The sequence below is a fragment of the Chenopodium album genome, chromosome 5 (genome assembly GCF_948465745.1).
Source record: "Chenopodium album chromosome 5, dcCheAlbu1.1, whole genome shotgun sequence".
NCBI lineage: Eukaryota > Viridiplantae > Streptophyta > Magnoliopsida > Caryophyllales > Amaranthaceae > Chenopodium > Chenopodium album.
Window position 1 is genome coordinate 50,596,569 of NC_137838.1, and position 22,743 is coordinate 50,619,311.

The 22,743-nt window shown below is 40.9% G+C and overlaps 1 non-coding gene across 1 annotated transcript; it reads right to left on the minus strand.

Moving 5' to 3' along the window:
* Nucleotides 1-12,151: 12,151 nt before the first annotated feature.
* On the minus strand, nt 12,152-12,257 carry LOC145633401 (small nucleolar RNA R71). Its single transcript, XR_014112729.1, has one exon. It is a non-coding gene; the product is annotated as a small nucleolar RNA R71 (small nucleolar RNA).
* Nucleotides 12,258-22,743: the final 10,486 nt, after the last annotated feature.

Below are 22,743 nucleotides of genomic sequence, written 5' to 3' on the forward strand. Positions count from 1 at the left end.
CCTAGTCCATTTCATTTACCTAATTGGCCCAATAATTTTATGAGGCCCAATCTTCTTACTTACCCTACAACATACTCTCCTATAAATACCCCATTAATCCCCAAAAATTTCCCACACAAAAAGGTTAGTCTTATTTTCTCTCTCCCTTGTTTTATTAATTTATATAATTATAATTATTGATTTATGGATTTTGATTTTATTGTTTGAAAGTAATTTAATTAGTATCAAGTTGTATTTTGATGACTAAACTTTATAATTTCAGATTTTATAAGTATCATAATTTTCAGATTTTGTAAATTTTATAACCTAGGGTTTTTAATTATTGAAAATCATGATTTTAGGGTTTTTATGAACAATTAATTTAGGGCTTTTATAGTAATGATGTTTTGAAATTTTGGTGATTATAACTAATGATTAGTTTAACTTAATTCCAGATTATTTTGAACATGTAAATTCGTGTTTTAATTTTTAGATTTTCGTTCGTTAATATTAATCCCGTTTTAATCCCGATCAGATTCTGAACTCATCTGATTTTGATAAAAAGTAGTGTTTTCCATGTGGAAACAACGTTTTAAGAAAGACTCACTACCTTTGATAGTGAGCACCACCCTCTCGTGGCCAAATTCAGCCTCTAAATATGATTTTCGAGCAGTTTTTGATTTTAACGAAGTTTTTTATACTTAAAATATTATCCTTGAGTTTGATTAATAAAATTAATTATGTTTAAAGTTAATTAAGTATTAATAATATATGTTTTTATTGAATTTTTAAGTGTTGGAAATAGTTTCTAAGTACTACTTTTGATATTTTATAAAGAGGGTTTAATCACCCATTAAAAAGGGAGATTTTTAGGGGTTTTTATATAATTTTCAGATTTTTATTAGATTTTGAACTTGCTGTAATTTCATGTATAAGAGTGTATTTTAAGGTTTTTATGAAGAAAATTTAAAGAACTATATATAAGCCTTTAATTTTAACTAAAGGGAAGGTTTTAAAGTGTTGTTTGATTTGGATTTTGAAGGTTTTAAAGTAAGTTAGTATTGCTGTAAATTTGATTGATTGGGTATTGATTGAGATGTTATTATTTGGCTTAGGAGAGGAGTTTATTGAAGGTGATTTCTAGTTAGTAAAGTGGCATACCAATTCGTTTGCTCAAGGTACGTACAAGTTACGAAACCTTTCTTTTAGGTGCATGCTTAAGGACGACGGATCGAGAACTTAGTATCATGTATAGGGATGATTGAGTTAAATTGTTTGGTTATACATTGTGAATTTCGTATGACGTGCACTATTTTATATTTCAAGTATTATTTGTGCTCTAATTATGCAAGGTGCGCTTAGAGGCAAAGGTATATGATTGGTGTAATGATTAATTTATTACTCATTCATGATTATGCAAGCAGGATGAGTAAAGGAAGAATTTAAGTCTTCTAAGACGAGGTTAAGGTTTTGGGGTGCCTTATGCACTCAAGGTGTTTATACATCGAGGTAGTAATGGAATAAATAATAAATGTTGCTTGCCACTAATAAATCAAGAATTGAAATTGAAAAGTTGTTTTACTTGATTGAATTGATATTGGATTGATTGTATTGTTATGCATATGAGTCATCACCGAGTCTAAACCTGTAAATCACGTAAAGTGCAAGATGGATGAGCAATAAAACTCTGGATTGGTGCACTTCTGGAGTAATGACAATCAGGGGTTGGGGTACATGGGGTATTAGCCGTGTACTTTTCTCGAGGCCGTTTGATCTACGAGTCTCTTATTTCAAATATTTTTCAAAACTAGGAGTTAGGTGAGATCTCATACTAACTACGGTCACGGAGTCGCGCCCGTGGTCGTTGGATGTTTATTGATGTTTCCGAAAGGAGGCATGGGGTTTTTCTTTTATTGATGTTCCAAATGGAGCATGGGTTGGACAACCTTGTCTATTGCGTAATCCAATGAATAAAAATAATGATGATTTACCTATTATTAATTAATAGAGTCTTAGTAATATATATAGTTGAGTCGTGTGTTGAGTCTATAATTTAATGATGCATGATGATTGATTATTAGTAGCATGTTATGGATTTCTTAATTTATTTTGCAGCTTGTATGTACTCAGCTTTGCTGATTGCGTGCTTTGTGTGTCTTTCTTTGGTCATGGCCTTCGCCTTTCAATGAACCTGTGACGATCCAATTTTTACACTTGTAATATTGGGGAACAGAATTACCACAGGTTCTTACACATGCAGCATTCATCAGGGTTGTGGGATCTTGAGTAGAGAGTTGGTTGTTTGCATTTTATTTCTTTTGCAAGTTTGAATTTATTTTAATTCGATTTTATTCGACACTATTTCTTTTGGGTTTGAATTTATTTGAACACTGAATTTAATCACTTACTACTTTTATTGGGTTTTGAATAAGGGCCTTAATGGTTCCAAGTTGTATGACTTAATTTGGTTTCATTCGTTGGTTTTGAAACTTATTTATAACTGATTTAGTTTTTCCGCTGCTATTTTCTGATAAAGCCTTAACGTTTGAACACGTGGCGGTAGCACGCCAGTAATTCTCTTGAATGTTGTTCAGGGTCCTCACAAGTTTAAAGAGAGAATTATTGGGGTGTTACAGGAATTGGTTACGAGGGTGATTGGTGGTGTGGTGAAGGTTGTAGGTGGAGCTGGTGGTGTTTATGTGAGAAGAGGGAGTAGAGGAGGAGCAGGGGAAGGGTTGCTGTTGGCTGCTGTGGTTTGGTTTGGGTGGCTGCTGGTGTTGGTGAGGGTGAGTGGAATTGAGTGGTAGCTGTTGTGTTGCGTGAGGGAGGCAGCAGGGAATGTTGCTCTGAGTTGCGGTGGTGAAAGGTGCAGCAGTGGTGTTGGTTTCGAATTAGTGGCTGCTTTGAGTTGCTGTGGTCAGGTGGTTGTTGGTGCAAATTGGAGCAGGGGAAATGGAGGTGAGTGGTGGATGACAGAAGGTGGCTGTGTGGTGGCTGTTACGGTGGAACTTGTTGGTGGAGCTGGCAGCATGCTCATGAAATGGGGCTTGGGTATTTGACTCAAATTGAAACCCGAACTCACTTGGCACGAAACCCGAACACCTACACACATAATCGAGAAAGGATTGGGACAAAGAAAAAAAGAATAAAATAAAATGAAAATAAATAAAGGACGAAATAAAACAAAACCAAGACAAATAAAATAAAATAAATAAAATAGAAATAAATAAAATGAAATAGAAAATAAGAGACGTAAAACTAAACTAATAAAAATAAAACAAAAATTATACAAGCAAATAAAGTAAAATAAAATACGAAAATAAACTAAAATTAATAAAATAAAGAAAATAAACTAAAATGCTCCAAAATTACCAAAATAAAATAGAAACTCGGCTACAACACCTTTGGGAGCAGCCCTCGGCATTCTCCAGGGAAATAGCTGAGGCAGAACAACCGGCCAAGGTGAAAAATGTCATGGTTGGAACCTATGATGGTACCTCCAACCCAGAAGACCACCTCTTGGCATACACCCACCTCATGTACTTACAAGGTTTGGATGATGCCACTTGGTTTCGATGTTTCCCAGCCACACTGAAGGGCATAGCCAAGTAGTGGTTTGGCAATCTGCCGGCTGGTTGCATAAACAGCTTTAAGACGCTTGCGTTCTTGTTTGCTTCTAACTTTCTCTATGAACATCCCTGCAAAGAAAACGAGCCTTGATCTAAGCCATGTACATCAGGGAGATAGAGAGGGGCTACGATCATACGTCAGGCGGTTCAATATGTGAGAATCCAGATCCAAGGACTATCTGATGAAGTGGCTTTTATAGAATTTTTCAAAGGTCTGAAGGAAGGGTCGACTTTCAAGTTCGAACTCGTTCGAAAAAAAATCTTCACCCTCCAAGGATTCCTGATGGAGGCGGACGCTTATATACAGTCGGACTCTAAGAAGTCTGACTGACAGAAGGAGAGTCGGCCTGCTCAGCCGTCTCTAAAACTAAAAGAGAGCAAAAAGAAAAAACAAATCTGGGTGGTTGATAACTCCGATAAATCAGCCTAGGAGAAAAAGAAAGAGTAGAAGCCGTACGTTCCAATGAAGAGTTCCACAAGGACAGCTACTCCATCCTCACGGAGATTGAGGTTTGGCTGACTCTAGAGAAGCCGACTCCTATGAAATGTTCCGCTAAAAATAAAAAAAACAAGCACTGCCACTACCATGAGGATGTCGGCCATGACACAAACGACTACTTCAGCCTCAAGCGGACGCTTGACCATCTGGCCGACAAAGGAGTGCTGAAATCCTATGTGAAGTCCAAAGTGGCTTCAAAATCGAATCCTGGGAAGACGAGTAAAAAGACTCCCCAGCCTGCTATCAACTCTGAAACGGATAAGGTACCAGTTTATACGATAGCACGCAGATTCGCCAGTGGCGGTCCAACCATTTGGGGTAACAAGGACCATCTAAGAAAGATGGTCCATTCTGTTGATGAGGGACAGGAGGCCAACACATCCGCCTTCCCTGAAGTCATCATCTTCGAAAAGAACAGAGGCAACGTCCGTCGGCCGCATGATGACCCTGTGGTTATAGAATGTAAAGTGGCCAACCAATTGGTTGGTCGCATCCTAATTGACACAGGAAGCTCCTTAGACATCATTAGCCGCAAATGTCTATCCAACCTCAAATATAGGTTGAATAGTTTGATGTATGTCTCCCATCCCCTTGTGGGTTTTAGCAGAGGAATTGTGCATCCGGTCGGACGCATTGATTTGCCCATCTGACTGGGGTAAAAAGGTAGCGGTCAGCACATGACCATCCGATTCCTGGTGGTCAAAGAGATGACCGCCTATAATCTTATCCTTGGCCAACCCACTCTTAACGAGTGCAAGGCAGTCATCATACCTGCTCTCATGCTTGTCAAGTATGAGAAGGATGATGGGACTGTTGGCTCCTTGAACGGGGACCCGAAGACGGCTCGAGAATGCTATCTCTCGGACGTCAAGCCTGCGGCTGCTGCAGCCGGTCAGGGCAAAGAGCCAATATACCTTGATGATATCAAGGAAGACCATCCGACCCTATCAGCCGCTAAGAAAAGAAAACCTAATCCACTGGTGGTGGTCAATAAAGAAAAGCAATAACAATCACTAATCGGGGAGCGGTCAGACGACCTTCGTCCCCAGCCGGCTGGTGAACACATTTATTTTCCTCAGGACGAAAATCGGCCAGAGTGAACCGTTAAGGTGGGGCCGGCTGCTTTTGCAAAGTTGGGCGCAAGCTTGCACCAACTGTTGAAAGTATTTAAAGACATTTTTGCCTTTGAAGTGAAAGAGATGCCAAGCATCAACCCGGATCTTGCTGTCTACAAACTCACTGTGGATCCTAAAAAGAAGCCCATTCGGCAAAAGAAAAGAAACCATGGCGAGGAAAGAAGTCAGGCATCAGCCGCCGAAGTTAAAAAGCTGTTAGACGTTGGGTTCATTCGGCCATGTAACTTCCCTGAATGGGTTGCAAATGTTGTGCTTGTAAAGAAGCCGAATGGTACTTGGCGCATGTGCGTTAATTACACTAACTTAAACAGAGCATGTCCGAAGGATAGTTATCCACTTCCAAAGATCGACAGCCTGGTCGACTCTATATCCGAACATGCCCTGATGAGGTTTATGGACGCCTACTCAGGCTTTCATCAGATTCCCCTGTGCAAAAAAGATCAAGAGAAGACGACATTCGTCACTGATCAGGGGTTATTCTGTTATAATGTGATGCCGTTTGGTTTGAAGAATGCGCCTGCTACTTTCCAACGCATGATTAATACAATCTTCATTAATCAAATAGGGAGGAATGTAGAGGCGTACATTGATGATATGATAGTCAAATCCAAACAATAGGCAGATCACCTTGCTGACCTTCGAGAAACATTCGCTACACTCAGGCGGTATAAGGTCATGCTTAATCCTAAGAAGTGTGTCTTTGGAATTGAGTCTAGGAAGTTTCTCGGATTCTTGATCGACTAAAGGGGGATAGAGGCCAACCCTGAAAAAATATAGGCGGTAATCGACATGCAGTCGCCCTGTACTGTGAAGGAAGTCCAAAAATTAACCGGTTGTCTGGCAGCTCTAGGAAGATTTCTCAGTCGGTCAGGCGACAAGTGCCTCTACTTCTTCCAGGCGATCGGGAAGAAGACTAGATTTGAATGGGGGGATGATGTTGAGGCCGCCTTCCAAAAGCTAAAAATGCATCTACACTCTTTGCCAAGGTTGGTCAGCCCCTTTCCCAAAGAGGCTCTCTATATGTATCTGGCCGTTTCAGATCATGCCCTCAGTGCTGTCCTCTTAGCTGAAAGAGACGACATCCAGCTCCCGGTCTACTTCATTAGCCACGTTCTTAGAAACGCAGAACATCGGTACCCCATGGTTGAAAAATTTGGCCTCGCCCTTCACATGGCTGTCAAGAAGTTGAAACCTTACTTCTTAGCACATTCGGTCACGGTCTACACTGACCAACCGATCATACGGCCTATGACAACCCTGGAGTCTTCTAGCGGAATGCTCAAATGGACTATTGAGTTGCAGGGACTAGGAATCACTTTCGAACCAAGGACGGCAATAAAGGGGCAAGCATTCGCAGACTTTATTGTTGAAATGACAAGCCCGGCTAAGCCGGACAATATCAATCAGGTTTGGAAAATGTATGTGGACGGAAGCTCCACGATGAACGGCTGTGGTGCAGGCGTAATTTTTCAGTCTCCTCTGGGGGACAAATATGAATATGCACTTCGGTTCAAGTTCTAGGCCTCAAACAATGAGGCCAAGTATGAAGCCCTGCTAGTCGGCATCAGAATGTGCAAGGCGGCAGGGGCAACAAGAATTTTCGCCTGCTCTGACTCGCAATTGGTCGTAAGCCAATACAATGGTGTCTATGAAGCCACCCATCCGGTTATGATCAAATACTTGAAGGCGGTCAAGGCTGAAGCTGGGACACTTGAAGACTTCAATTTAAGCCAAGTGCCCAGATTGACAAACAATCAAGCAGATGCTCTGTTCAAACTGGCGTCATCCGCCTCCTGTTAAACGCCTTGGTCAGTCTTTTGGGAAGTCATGGAAAAGAGAAGTATATCTGATGAGGACCCCATTGGAGTACTTCACCGAAGCTCTACCTGGACGGATAGCATCCAGTCATACCTAACAGACGACAACCTCCCACATTCACCTCAGGAGGCGGCCGTGCTGAAGAAACGAGCTGCAAGCTTTGAGATAAGGCAACTTCAAAGCAGGTTTTCTAAAGCCACTTTTGAAGTGTGTGACCCCAGAAAAGGGGAAAGAAATCCTTGAAGAATTGCATCCTGGATACGGTGTCTCTCATATAAGCGACAGATCCTTAGCTGTCAGGGCTAGGCGACATTACTTTTGGCCTACCCTTGAGTCGGATGCTATGTAGATGGTTATAAAATGCGATAAATGTAAAAAATTTGGCAAGTTAATCCATCTTCCGGCCACTAACCTAACGACAATCCACAGTCCTGTGCCGTTTGCCAAATGAGGCATGGACATTTTGGGCCCATGTAAGGCTGCTCCAGGCGGCAGGCGTTACATCTTAGTGGCTGTGGATTACTTTACCAAATGGGTAGAGGCGGAGGAGGTCAAAAACATCAAGACAAAGGACGTCATCTTCCTCATCTGGAAGAATATCATCACCCGTTTTGGGGTGCTTATGTCTATGGTTTTTGACAATAGTCCTCAGTTTGAGACCACTCACCTAATGACTTGGCTCGGAGATCAAGGGATCTCCAATTATTGTACATCAGTCGGCCAACCCCAAGCAAACGGCCAAGTTGAAGCCTTCAACATGTTAATCTCAGACAACATAAAGAAGAAAATTGAGAGAGGTGGCAGCCTATGGGCGGATGAATTACCACATGTCCTATGGGCCATCATAACAACATCAAAAGGGGAAACTGGAGAAACCCCATTTCTCATGGTGTATGGGGAAGAAGCTGTCTTGCCCATTAAGCACTATGAGCCGATTTTTCGGATTATGCTGTATGATGAAGATGCAAAATGGGAGACAATGCGCCTAGCATTAGACTCACTCCTAGAGCGCAGGGGCAATGCTGCCTTACACCATGAGATCTGCTACCTGAGAATGACTCGAGCTTACAACAAAAGAGTACACAAACGCCCTTTAAAAGTTGGGGACTTTGTGTTACGGAAAATGGAGGTAGTTGGTAGGGCGTATGAATAAGGGAAGTTAACCCCTGATTGGGAAGGCCCTTACCGAATCTATAAAGAAGTAAGAGGTGGCACCTATTGCATGGAAACACCAGACTGAAGAAGGCTACCCTGAACCTGGACCGTAGATAACCTAAAGAAGAATTACTTCTGAAATTTTGTAAAGTTTTTTGACTTGTTAATGAAATTTTGCCTTCATTTCATACTTGTCTTTATTTTCTATTATTTTGAGTACCGATTGTACAAAGTGCTGAAGGACCATACTCACAACAACGAAGGATGCCGCATGTAGTATGTGTCGGCGGATGCTACTTACCCTCTATAGTACCTCCTGCACAACATGCAGACGGACAAATTTTTAACTAATGACGTCGTTCGAACACCGCCTACATAATGTGCAGACGGACGATGTCGAGATTTTACGAGCTACCGCCTGCACAATATGCAGATGGCTAAGCACACTCTAAAACTTAACATGATTAAGGGACCGTCCGCCCCAACAACAGACGCCCAAGAAAGGACATGACTGCACCAAAACAGTCGTCCTAAAACCTATCCTTAAGCCAAGTTAATAACTTAGCAGCTAATCACTCTTTATTTAAAGCTAAGTCAATGACTTAGTGGCTATTTATTAATTAAGCGAGGCCAATGGCCGGATGAACATTATTCAAACCACCGTCTGCTCCAACATGAGTACGAATGTCTGCTCCAACATGAGTCAGACAACCAGCGACGTCCATCCGGGCGAATGCGTCGAGGAGAAGCATCTCCCATTTGGGTGGCACATTGCTCTACAAATGCAACAAGCGGCCCTACCGAATGCACTAAGGCAGTGCTCATAGTAATTTGATTTAATCTAACCTGAAATCTAAAAAGCATTGAGTTTTCCGGCTGTTCTAGCACACACGGAAGACGACAATTATTTCATGTTTAGAGGCCACTTTACCGAATGTCCTTGCTATGGGGCAAGGCAGGCGGACCAATCCATTTTCAATGAATATCCTAAGTTAAAAGACTTAGAAGTTTTTCTATATTACTCGAGGCCTTTGGCCGGATGCATTCAAGGAACTATCGGCTCTATATGGCCGTTTGTCGCTTGGTTTGGGGCAATCCCCCATAAGTGGTTGATTGACTTAGAAACTATTCATGCTCTTTAAAGTATAAAAATTTCTAAGTCAATTAGTCCATGCAAATGAAACCAAACGACTTCCGGCTAGGGGCAAGAACATTCGCATACTATACAGGTTAAATAACTTAGCCAAAAATTCTATGCATAAAAATTGAAAGCTTTGAAAATTTTAAAGCATAAGCACCAATATAAATAAAACCGGTCAAACGATTGGATGCTTCATTAAAGTAACAACCGTCAAAATTGACGACTATAGATGTTAACTAGCAAAGCTAAGAATTGTTAAGTTACCCGACCCCTTGGTCGGTAAAAGATACATTAATACTCGACACGTAGGTCGGAAAAGCAGAATATTTAGCCATTCGGCCGCCGAAAGAAAGAACTTAAAGCTTAAAGATCAGGGGATCTTCTCAACATCGGCATCCTCCCTGTTCTCCGGCGCATGCTCCTTTGTCTCCTCATTCTCCCTCTGATCATCCTCCTCGTCCACAAAAGACGAGTCGCCTGACGAGTTGGACTCCTCCGGGGCATCCTTGGCAGCCGCTGATAAGTGTCATTTATGGCACTCATTTGGCCTCTTATAGGATGATTTTCATGCTATTTTATAGCTCTTTTCCTTAGTTTTTCTTAGTTTTGTTCTTTACTTCGTTAGTTTGTGCTTTCCATAGTTAGTTTCCTTGTTTTGTGCATTTCTTTGTTTATTTGTTCTTTTTCCCTTTTATTTGTTTGTTTTCGTTTGTTTTCAGGTTATGATCGTGTTTCCAAGGATTCCCGAGCCTTCCTCTCATATTTCTCATCAATTTGGATGCCTCATGTTTGCCTTTTGGAGCTTCAAGTTTGAAGGAAGGCAAGGAGAAAGTCAAGAGATTGGTGCACGTATGCGGTGGGGGCATCATCTTTGGCATGAACCCACCAAATTATCCATTTCAAGACTGCCTACCTTAGTGTTCATCATCATCACAAAGACGAGCGCACGAGGATGAGCTAGGACAAAGTAGAGGGGGGCTCCCCTGCTGCTAGGTGTGGGCGCTCACGCAGGTGGTGCGGCCGCGCACCTGGGTGGCGCTGGCGTGCCTGCCAGGGCCCCTGTTCCGCACCCTTTTTCCCGCGGCCATGCCTTTCTTCTGATGCGACCGCGCCTTTCCTATATATAGTTTTTCCTTCTATTTTTAGTGGGGAGGGAGAGGAGAATGAGAATTAGTTTTTAGATAAAAAATTAGCGAGATTTTTAGACAGAGAAACTCTAGATTTTTAGAGAGAGAATTTCATGGTGTATTGTTGATGATTGAAGATTTCTCTATTTCCTTTAATTTTTGTTCAAATTTGTAAGGATTCCTTTTCTTTAATTCAATCCTTAGTTTGATCTTTAGTTTGATTTGAATTGTTTGTTGAATGTTCAAGTTTAATTTAAGTTTGATTGATTTGTGTTTGATTTTAGCTTGTTTGATTTGATCATGATGAATTTGTTGCTTAGTGTTGTTTTGATTTTGATTTCAATGGCTAGTGAGTAGATTGCTTGCTAGGGTAATGGTGAAGCATGTATGAGTAATGGATTAGTGCTAATTGGGGATAATTGATGGAGTAGATAATGTGATTAAATTTGGTTGATGATCATGTGCATGTGTGTGATTGATTGAAGATTGGCCATTTTTGATTGTTGCACTAGATTGCATTGTAAGTTCACATTGATATGTACCATTGATTTGTGGCTTAAATTTACACGATTGAGGTGTTTCGTGAAGTTTCCTAGCTAGAGTTTATCGTAGTTGACGCTAGTTAGACCTATAGGAGAATAGCTTGATATGCTTTATTGGTTGCATGATTAGTCTTCCCTCACATTGTTTAACTTAGCCAATTTGGCCTCCCAATTAGTTTATTCCATTATGACTACATGTGGATCCTAGCCCTAGTGCTTATTACATTTGATTTCTTCTCGTTTAATTGCTGTGTTTGTCCTAGTATAGAATTCACACCCTATCTCTAGACTTCGGGATAGCTTGACTATAGACAATAGGCAATCGCCCACCGTTCCTTTGGGTTCGACCCTTGACTTACCATATACTAGTATAGGGTTGGTTAAGTGTTTACAAATTTAGTTTGACTTTTGGGAAGGGTTGATAACGATCTACAATTTCCGCTCGTCAAAATGGCGCCATTGCCGGGGAACGGTGTTGTGATTGTGTATTGTTGTTGACTCTATTCCATCTTATTCAAAAATACAAAAATATTTTTCTTCTTTCTTTTAGGATACACTTGTAGCCGCGTTACTAACAATTTCTTTTGAGTTTTTGCATGCATAGTAAAACTCGTGTCAGGTCCTTAGTTCCTTTGGATCCGGAAATTGAAAGAACTCTTTCACGAAGAAGGGTAGCCAACCGGTCTTTAAGCCTAAGTTCCTCAAGTGAAGAAGAGTTTGAGGAAGAAGAAGAGCAAGCCATGGGAGAGAATCCAAGAGTAGCTTTGAATGAGTCGGGAATTCTCGGTGCTTATAGAATTGAGAGTGGCATTGCTCCACCTACAACACCGGCGAACGATTTTGAAATTAGACCGGCCATGATTACTTTTATAGAAAGGAGGCAATTTAGTGGAGCCAAGAGTTAGAGCCCGTTGAATCACCTAAAGGAATTTGAGAAGTATTGTAATACTATCAAGGTGAACGACATTTCTCAAGAGTTCATTCGGCTAAAGTTTTTTCCCTTTTCTCTTATTGGTCGTGCCTTAGAGTGGTTGGATAAAGAGGTTAAGCAAAATTCCCTTAGGACGTGGTATGAAGTCACAAAAGCTTTCTTATCTTGCTTTTACCCACAAAAGAAGACAGTGGAGGCTAGAGCCTTGATCCAAGGATTAAAATAAAGGCATAATGAGAATCTCTATGAAGCATGGGAGAGGTACAAGGAGTACCAAAGAGAGTGTCCACATCATGGAATTCCTACCTTTCAAGTGATACAAATTTTCTATAGAGATTTGAGTGCTCAAGGCAAGTCATGCCTAGATGGAGGAGCTGGAGGTCCTATAATGAATAGGACGGAAGAAGAGGTAGTTGACATAATTGAGGATGTGGTGAGATATTATAGAGATTGACAAGAAGGAGAGAGAGAGTCTACGAGCAAGAGTGGCTCGACGGTTTATTCGGTGGATCATCTCAACGCGATTAACAACTTGTCCTTCCAAATTTCAAATCTAGGGAAGGAAGTGACGTCAATCAAAGTAAAGCTTTAGAGTGTTTCTATGAATTCGTTGAGTCTTCCCTCCCAATCCAAAGGGAGAGGTACACTTTCTAACTCTTCTCCTTCTACTTCCAATAACATGCCAAGTGGTTGTCTATTTTGTGATTCTTGTGGATCTTATGATCATGATTCTTCCATGTGTTCTCAAAATTTTGTTGATGGATGTGATGATGTTGAAATTAATGAATGTAAACATGTGAACTTTGTGTCTAATGCCAATGGTGGTCAAAGGTTTGATGGACCTAAGAATTTTAGTAATAGGAATTCTCACCCCCAAGGTGGTTTCGATAACTACAACAATGGAGGCTATAGGAAACAAGGAAACCAAGGTTTTCGAGGTAACTATAACAACCAAGGCTATATTAATCAAAACCCGAGTCATGGGTATGGTAACCAAAGTCAATCTCAAGGCTTTGGTAATCATTACCATAATGGTGGCAATAGTACGTTAAGGCCGTGGCAATTGGAACAACAATCAAAATCGGGGAAATTTTCAAAATAACAACCAAAGGGGACCCCTACCCGGTTTTGTTTCAAAGCCTCAAGGCAATGGTGAAAATTCTTATTCCCAACCGTCATCGTTTAAGACAAATTTGGAAGAAATGATTGATAACCAAACCAAGATCATCAACACATATATGACGGTGAGTGACAAGAAATTTAATGAGATGATGACTCATAACAAAATGCTTGAGACACAAATAACCTAACTAGCCAACACTCTAAAGGATTGTGCTAGTCCATCCTCTTTGCCTTCTCAAGGAGTGGAACCTACCCATGTAATCTATCACCAATAGGAGTGGGAGAGTTCTTAATGAGGGAGCTTCTAGGTCCATTGAGGAGGATGAGGAGAGGAGTGACCCAAGAGTGGAAGATGAGAAGGTTGTGTCTAAGAGTGTGAGTTATGATGAGGTGCAAGAGAAAAAGAGGAGTAGTGAGAAAGAGCATGAGGAAGTGTGGAGACCCGACCTTCCATACCCAGAAAAATTCTTGAGGCACAAAATTGATGAGCAATTTGGAAATTTTATTGCTATGCTTAAGGAAGTTCACCTTTCTATCCCCTTCAGCGATGCAATTACCCAAATGCCTAGGTACTCTAAGTTCCTTAAGGAGATTTTGAGTGGGAAGAGAATGTGTAATGAAGTTGATTTGGTTGAAGTTGGGAGTTGTTGTAGTGCTTTCATTCATAATGAGTTTCCCAAGAAGATGGAGGATCCGGGAAATTTCTCTATTCCATGTGAGATCAAAGGGAAAATGTTTAATAATGCTTTTTGTGATCTTAGAGCTAGTGTGAGTGTCATGCCTTATTCTATTTTCAAGAAACTTAAGTTAGGTGAGCTCCTCCCATCTAACATAACTTCAATTGGCCGATCAGACTATAATGATTCCAAAGGGGAGAGTTGAGGATGTTCCTCTTAAGATAGGAGGGTTCACTATTCCCGTTGATTTCATTGTGCTTGAGATTGCGAAAGATGACCATATCCCTATCATTTTAGGAAGACCTTTCTTAGCCACTTCGGGAGCCTTAATAGATGTGAAAGGAGTCCGTATTACCTTGAGAGGTTGTAAGAAAGAGGAAAGCTTTGAGTTGAAACCAATGCATGAGTCTTTGTCTCTTGTGCAAGGAATTATGTGTGCTAATTCCCCTCGCTCTATTGATAATGTGTGCATGATTAATTCTTCAACTAACGATGTTCTTGAGAATTGTGATGATGTTCTTTCAAGTTTTGATGGCAAGAAGGTTAGTGAAGAGAAAATGATGATTCCTAAGCTTAAGGACGAGGAGGAAGTCGAAATCCCTCATTGGTTTGAGCTTTATCCTCAAGATGGAGAGAATGTTTCCATGAGTATGGATGGTGAGGAACCATCTACAATAAACAACAAGCCAAAGAAAAAAGCTCGTGATACTAAGAAGAAGAGAGAGAGAAAGAAATTACGGAAAGAAAAATTTGTAATTGAAAAGTCTTTGAAGGAAGTTTCATCAAGCAACAACAAGGGGTTGCTAGAAGTTGAAAAAGAATTTTCTCTTTCCGCTACCTTGAAGAAGGTGGTGTTCTTTGACCCTCCATGATTTGGAGGAAGGGTCGAGCTTAGGACCATAAGCAAGCGCTTCCCGGGAGGCAACCCGGAGATTTCTAACTTTTCCTCTTGATTTTTGAATTTTTCTTAATTTTTCCTTCTTTTGGTTTCTTTTCTTTCACTTTTCTACTTGATTGGATTTGTAGGTTGCATTTTCGAGATTGGATTTCATCAAGTGAGCATGAAGAATGAGAAGGTGTTTTGCGGTTTTTGATGTGATTATACTCGATTTTATCGAAATTTGAGGTAAAAGGGTAAAAATCTTGGTGAGATAAGTTAGGGATTTTGTGCTTTAATGTTGAAGGAAGTTTGCACTTGGTGGGTTCTTATGGAGGGTTCATGAAATTCTAGTTTTGAACCCATTAAAACGGGATTTTTCTACTTCTTATGTTGGTGTTTACCATCATCATTATTCGTGTACCCACCAATGAACGCACCAAGAACTTGAAAAAAAAGGAGAAGAAGAGAGAGCTTGGCTGGGCTCAGGTGCGGGCGCGCACGTGCCTGGTGCGGGCGCGCACCTGGATGGTGCAGGCGCGCATCTGGCTGGTGCGGGCGCGCATCAGCCCGTGCCCCCTTATCTTCCTTCTTTCCTTTTCTTCTTTTATTTCCCCTTATTCCTCCTTCATTGCTTCGACCCCCATCATCCTAAAACTCTCAAGACCGCACCACACACTTCAATAACTCATCAAATTTCAAGTCAAATCACTCAAAATTTCACTCCAAATTCAGTAAAACCTTCTACATTTTCATACTACTTTAAATTCATACTACTTTCATCAAATTAAACCTCCAATCTCTATCCTCCTTACTTGGGTATAATTTGGGTTTTTCTATTTGGTGGAAATTGGTGGTTAAAAGTGGTTCAATCATGCTTCATTTATGGTATAATCATCATCTCTAGCTTTTAATTGCTTAATTATGTCATATATTTGCAAGTTTTGATTTGTTCATGAGCATGAATAGTGGTAGTACCAACTTTGATGATTTTGATGGTTGATATTGATTTTTGGTTGATTATTTGAGTTGTTTGTCGTTTGATTTCACCGCACAATGTGTTGTTTGTTGATTGTGTGGGATGAAATTGTTGGTTGTTTGGTGTTGTTTGGTAATTTGGATTGGAATTATGATTTGTGGATATTGAAGTTCTTGGTTGGTGATTTTCCGGATTGTTGTGGGAATTTTGTGATTGGTTTTTTGTGATCCTTGCACTTGAAGTTCATCATGTCGAGAGTCCTCAAAAACCTTGTCAAGAAACGCAAAAACAAAAACACCTCCATTGATGAACCTACCCCAAGCACATCCACCTCCCAAACACGCAACCCTACTCCACCACCCAAAAGAAAACTCCACGATAAAAAATAAAAGAACCGATACCATAAATTAAAGAAAAACCGCTCCCTCAAACCTACAAGACACTACTTCAAACCCGACATGTCCGCGTTGGGGATTGATGAGGATGTAAGGGAGTTGTTGATCAACCTTCGGATGGCACATTCATCTCCCATAGCTACCGCACCTATGTTGAGCCCACTCTCGAGTTCTTTGCTACGGTTGAGATAGTTCTCGTAGAAGGTCAATATAGGGTTCAATTCCAAATTTTCAACAACTTCTTCGACCACTCCTTAGAGCAATTCAACGTTGCTCTAGATTTTGATCCTCATGGTGACATCTTGGATCTAGAGCCTTATATTTTTGAGGAGTAAGATCAGGATTCTTAGTGGGACGATATCTCCGGAGGTGGTGAGTTTGTCACCAAGCGGGCCAAGATTAGCAATGTGTACCAACCTTGTCTTTGGGTTGTTCACCGTCTTTTGGGGTACTCGGTTTTCCCCAAGCAAGAGTTGGGCAAGATGAGCAAATTGGAGCTCAAAATTCTATGGTTGGCCACTAGAGGAGAATATCGTGGCCGGTTGAACTTGGGGTACATCTTTGCCACTTATTGTGTAGCCTTGCAAGACCGGGACACTGGGGAGATTCCTTGTGGGGGAATGGTCACTAGGCTCTTGACCAACCTCCACCTTGATCATCATTTGCCTTATGGCAAGCCGGTTGGAGATGTCGACTCCGTGTACCTTGATATGAAACAATTGGGGCAAATTCAATTTATCTCCAAGCATTATGAGGAGGGGCATTATGAGTGGCTTCGGAATAACAAGCATTGGTGCTACATTCCCAACCCATCTTTGACATCTCTCCACCGCACGGACACCCCTAATGTGTGGCATGTCCCCAAGAGCTTTCGTCGCCCCTTCTTTGACTTCGATGAGGAAGAAGAAGAAGAAGAAGAAGAAGATGAGGAAGAACAACATCAACAACAACAACGTCATCATTAACAACAACAAAGTCATCACCAACATCAACAACAACAACAACAACAACAAGGGCAAGTGCACCAACCTCAATTTGCTAGCTCTAACTTGGAGGCCCTTAGTAACCAAATGAGTGGGTTGCAAATCCGCTTGGAGGGAATGTATGACCAAGATTTTGAGGCCCTCTACTCTCAAATGCGAGGTATTTCCGAAATGCAACAAGGTATGTTCATTCAACAACAACAACTCTATGATGCAGAGGTTAACCGAGGGAGCATCACTCCCCCGGTTAACTATCCTTACTTTCTGCCCCAGCAAGGTCCTATACCTTTGCATGGGCTTCCTTATTGGAAAGGTCCTTTAAAGCCCGATACCGAGTCTCGTTCTTACCCGGACGAGCATGGTTACTTTGATTACTGTGCTCCCGGAGAGTGTGACTATAGGGGTGACCCTAGTTACCCCTATGTGCACCCTAACCATCCATTTGAGCTTACCTTGCCCGAGAAATTCACATCTCTTGCCCCTTGGCAGCAAGATAACTTCAAGGGGCATTATGGTTGGCCCGAGGGATTCACCGGAGGTTGGGCTCCTTAATCACCCCCAACTTTCGATGACTAAATGGGCAACAATGATTCTAATGAAGCCGAGCCAAGTGGTGGTGGTAATGATGAGTCTTAGTTCCCTCTCTTTTGTGACTCTTACCTCCATCCCTTATGTTTATGTGCTTGATTTGTATTGGTGGGATATTGAGATGTATTCATGTTTAGCTTGGGGGAACTTATTTGTATCTCGGTTGCCAATATTTGTTGTTGTTGCTTACCTTGTATTTTATTTACCTCTTGCATGATGGTTTTCTTATCTTGATCTCTAGTCTTGTTGATGATTGTTGCTAGTCCCATGAGTTTGTTTTGCCATTGTTGTTGTGATGATTTCCTTGTGATGATGTTGATTGTTTCTTGTTCCCTTATATCCAAAACCCTTGAACCAAATCCCTTTGAATCCAAATATTGTAGTCTAGTGCCTTTTAGTTAGTTAGTTGTTTAGTTGTTTACTTAGTTTTTCTTTATTTTCCGTTTTAGTTTTTGTTAGCCTAGTTTTGCTCAGTCGTTTAGTGTTTTTGTTAGCTTCGTTTAGTTGTACTTTTTAGTATCTTTTTCTTTTGTTTTGAAGTTACTAACCTTTTTCCTTGTTTATAGCTTCTTTTACTTTTCTTGTTCTTACATGGCTTTTTGATGATGCTTACGATTTTGGAGCGCCTCAAAGGTGGTTCTTTCTATCGCCTTTGTTTATTATGCTAAGCATGGATAGCCCGGTGAGACCTTTCTAATTTTTCTCACTATTTTCTTTGGATGCATAGATTAGGTTTAGTTTAGGGGAAGTTGAACGGTTCGAGGATGATTGCTTGTTAACAAGTAATGTGTTTGGGATCGTTGACGATGTTGTCATTCGATCACTTGTATGTCGATTGGGATATATGTGTTTAACTTGCTTTCTAGTTCCTTTCTCAATTTTTCCTATTCTTCCTTTATTTATGGCTCTCCTTTTCTTTTCTTTTCCTTTTACGTTGTTCTTGTCTTGGTATGTGGTATGCTTTTGAGGCTTATTTTTCATTTTTGTTTTCCTTATGAATTGGACTTTGTACATTAGACTTTGTTTGTTGAACGAGTTTCTTCTTAGGTAGTAAAGGTATGCACGGTTTGAGACTATGCTTGGTTGACTCTAGGATAGGTGTATGCTAGGGTAGTTGGTTTGAACTAGGAGGATCATGAAGCCGGATTCTACTTGTTTGTGGCATGTTGGTAGTTGCTCCCTATAGTCGATTTGACACCACTAGTGAGTTTTTGCTACATCCATGTGAGGTTCATCGTTTTTCAAGCCTTCAACCTATTTTGTATGAGCGGCGTGGATCCTTGACTATTGCAAACCTAATCCATAAAGCTTGATTTATGATTCTTAAACCCGAGACCGAGCTATCTAGGGAGGACAAAGGCACCTTTTTCGGGGTGGTATTTTTCATTTTTAGGATAGTTTGTTTAATATTTGTTTTTGGGTTTACATTTGCCTTCTTGTAACCATTTGAGCCTATTTCCTTCTTTTCAAGCCACATCTTTAGATCTTAGGCCTTTTGTTTCATTTTCATTCTTTTCTTGTTTTTGTGAAGCAATTGATCATTCTTGATGGAGGTTGTGGTGATATAGTTGGGATATGTGGTTCCATTGATGCAAGTTTTTGATTATGTTTTCTTTGAGAATAATGGCAAATGAGTATGAGTAAAAGCCGTCCTTATTAAAGGCATGGACAAATAAGTGCTATATAAAAAAAAGGTCGTCCGAATTTAGAAAAAGGCAAGGACAAAGCAAAGCTTTACACAAAAAAAAAAAAAAAAATTTAAAAAGTGAAAAATTCGGAAACATTTTGATGTATTCTTTTCTCCTTCTAAGCATTGAGGACAATGCTTCATTTAAGCTTGGGGGAGAAGCGTTTACGCTTTTTGTACATATTCTTGTGAGTTTAGCTTTGAATAAGCTTGGGGGTGTTTTCGTTTTTGTTTGGTGATTTCTTGATCGTGATGTTGAGGATTGATCACCCTTTTGCTTCGCTATTTAGGAAAACCGCCAAATTTTTAAATTTTATCCTACCTTCACCCTTTATGCCTTACGTTACAACCTTTGGGAAAGCCCTTTCGATCTAGAAGTTGAGTCGCTATTCGGGGGAGGGAATCATGGGTCATTGCCTAAGGAAAGGGGATGCATAGTCAAGATTGTCGAGTAGCATAAATAAATCTCTTTTTCCGGTTCCTTCGAGGAATCATTGGGATGCTCGCTAAGGGGAGATTTGAGACTAGTGGGGAGAACGCGGTAAGATCGATTGGGATTAACGTGGATTGTGATGTCTAGTTCCTATGCCTAGCATACCCTATGTTTCAATCAACCTTGAATATTCTAAAAAAGTGCATACCTTGACTACTTGAGAAAGATTTTCATTCATTTGCATTTATATCTCTTTGTAAGTCCATTTTGCAAAGGTTTTGTTTTCCTTTTATCCTTTTTCTTTTCTTTCTATGGTTTTGCCTCTTGGATGTTGGGGGAGAGTATTGGGTAAACTCTTAGGATACCCTTACGAGAGCATTACCCGTCCTCTAGGGCGATCTAGGGGTTTAAAATGGCTTGTTGTAGCTAAAAACAACCGTGATTCCTACGACAGTGAGTCTTAGTGTATATTCTCATCTTGAGTCTTTCTTTTTCTTTTTAAATAAGTCTTTCATCCTTATCCTTTCTTGCTTTGTTTTGCTCGAGGACAAGAAAAAGTTTAGCTTGGGGGAATTTGATGAGTGTCATTTATGGCACTCATTTGGCCTCTTTAGGATAATTTTCATGCTATTTTATAGCTCTTTTCCTTAGTTTTTCTTAGTTTTGTTCTTCATTTTTTTAGTTTGTGCTTTCCATAGTTAGTTTCCTTGTTTTGTGCATTTCTTTGTTTATTTGTTCTTTTTCCCTTTTATTTGTTTGTTTTCGTTTGTTTTCAGGTTATGATCGTGTTTCCAAGGATTCCCGAGCCTTCCTCTCATATTTCTCATTAATTTGGATGCCTCATGTTCGCCTTTTGGAGCTTCAAGTTTGAAGGAATGCAAGGAGCAAGTCAAGAGATCGGTGCACGTATGCGGTGAGGGCATCATCTTTGGCATGAACCCACCAAATTAACCATTTCAAGACTGCCTACCTTAGTGTTCATCATCATCACAAAGACGAGCGCACGAGGATGATCTAGGACGAAGAAGAGGGGGGCTCCCCTGCTACCAGGTGCGGGCGCGCACGCAGGTGGTGCTGCCGCGCACCTAGGTGGCGCGGGCGCGCCTGCCAGGGCCCCTGTTCCGTACCCTTTTTCCCGCGACCGCGCCTTTCCTCTGATGCGACCGCGTCTTCCGGGGTTTCTTTTGGGACGATCTAACTAACTCTTCTTTTGTATCTTTTCTGTATATAGTTTTTCCTTCTATTTTTAGTGGGGAGGGAGAGGAGAATGAGAATTAGTTTTTGGATAAAAATTTAGAGAGATTTTTAGAGAGAGAAACTCTAGATTTTTAGAAAGAGAATTTCATGGTGGATTGTTGATGATTGAAGATTTCTCTATTTCCTCTGATTTTTGATCAAGTTTGTAAGGATTCCTTTTCTTTAATTCAATCCTTAGTTTGATCTTTAGTTTGATTTGAATTGTTTGTTGAATGTTCAAGTTTGATTGAAGTTTAATGGATTTGTGTTTGATTTGATCATGATGAATTTGTTGCTTAGTGTTGTTTTGATTTTGATTTCAATGGCTAGTGAGTAGATTGCTTGCTAGGGTAATGGTGAAGCATGTATGAGTAATGGATTAGTGCTAATTGGGGATAATTGATGGAGTTGATAATGTGATTAAATTTGGTTGATGATCCTGTACATGTGTGTGATTGATTGAAGATTGGCCAACTTTGATTGTTGCACTAGATTGCATTGTAAGTTCACATTGATACAAACCACTGATTTGTGGCTTGCATTTACACGATTGAGGTGTCTCGTGAAGTTTCCTAGCTAGAGTTTATCGTAGTTGACGCTAGTTAGACCTCTAGGAGAATAGGTGGATATGCTCTATTGGTTGCATGATTGGTCTTCCCTCACATTGTTTGACTTAGCCAATTTGACCTCCCAATTAGTTGATTCCATTATGACTACATGTGGATCCTAGCCCTAGTGCTTATTACATTTGATTTCTTCTCGTTTAATTGTCGTGTTTGTCCTAGTATAGAATTCACACCCTATCTCTAGACTTCGAGATAGCTTGACTATAGACAATAGGCAATCGCCCACCATTCCTTTGGGTTTGACCTTTGACTTACCATATACTAGTATAGGGTTGGTTAAGTGTTTACAAATTTAGTTTGACTTTTGGGAAGGGTAGATAACGACCTACGATTTCCGCTCGTCAGCCGCCTCTCGCTCGGCCGCCTCTTGAGCTTTCCTAAGGAGTCAGGCATTGAACTCGTCATTTGTCTTATCAAACTGGATCTTCCAAGTCCGATAATCGGTTGACGGCTGCACAACTGCCTAGGCTGCAGGCATGATGGCTTCGTTGTCTTCCATCATTTGCTTGACCAGGGCCTATTTCTCCTCCTCCATCAAGGACCTATACTTGGTCGGGAGTTGGTTCTCTTGGTTTTGCAACCGCCCTCGGAGTCTCTTGACCGTCTCCCCAAAGTTAATTGCCTTGGTTTCTGCCTCCTGGAGGGGCTCCAACTTTTCTTTAAGTCCCTTGACCTCATCTAAAAGTTCCTTCACCCGCTGCCTCGGCGCGTCTAAGTTCTGCTGAACATGCAGATTTGCCAACGCCTGGGAATACAACATATCAAGTGTCAGAATCTCATTTCGAGCAGTCTCAAAATGAGCTTTTTCCAGGGTAGAGGCGGCCCGAGCGTTCGCTGCCTTTACCTCTTTGGTTTTTTCGTTGAGTAGCCCTCTAAGACCGCTCACGCGCAGCATAGCCTACAGTCATTCCAAAGCAAAAGAATTCATCAGAAACCATTCGGCAATAAACATAAGTCATAAGATAAAGTCTTACCTCGCAAAGAAGCGCCATTATGGCGTTGAGGTCAAGGGTGCCGACTCCTTTGACGACCGCCTTATCCTCAGGATCAAGCGTCCTGAGCATCCGCTTGGTCCTCTGAAGGACAGTTGGCCTCGCTAGAGCGTCTGTCAATGGAGATACAATAAGTTAAGATTTTTGAAGACAATTGTGTTTTTTGAAAATTATGATCGGATGGTTGGATA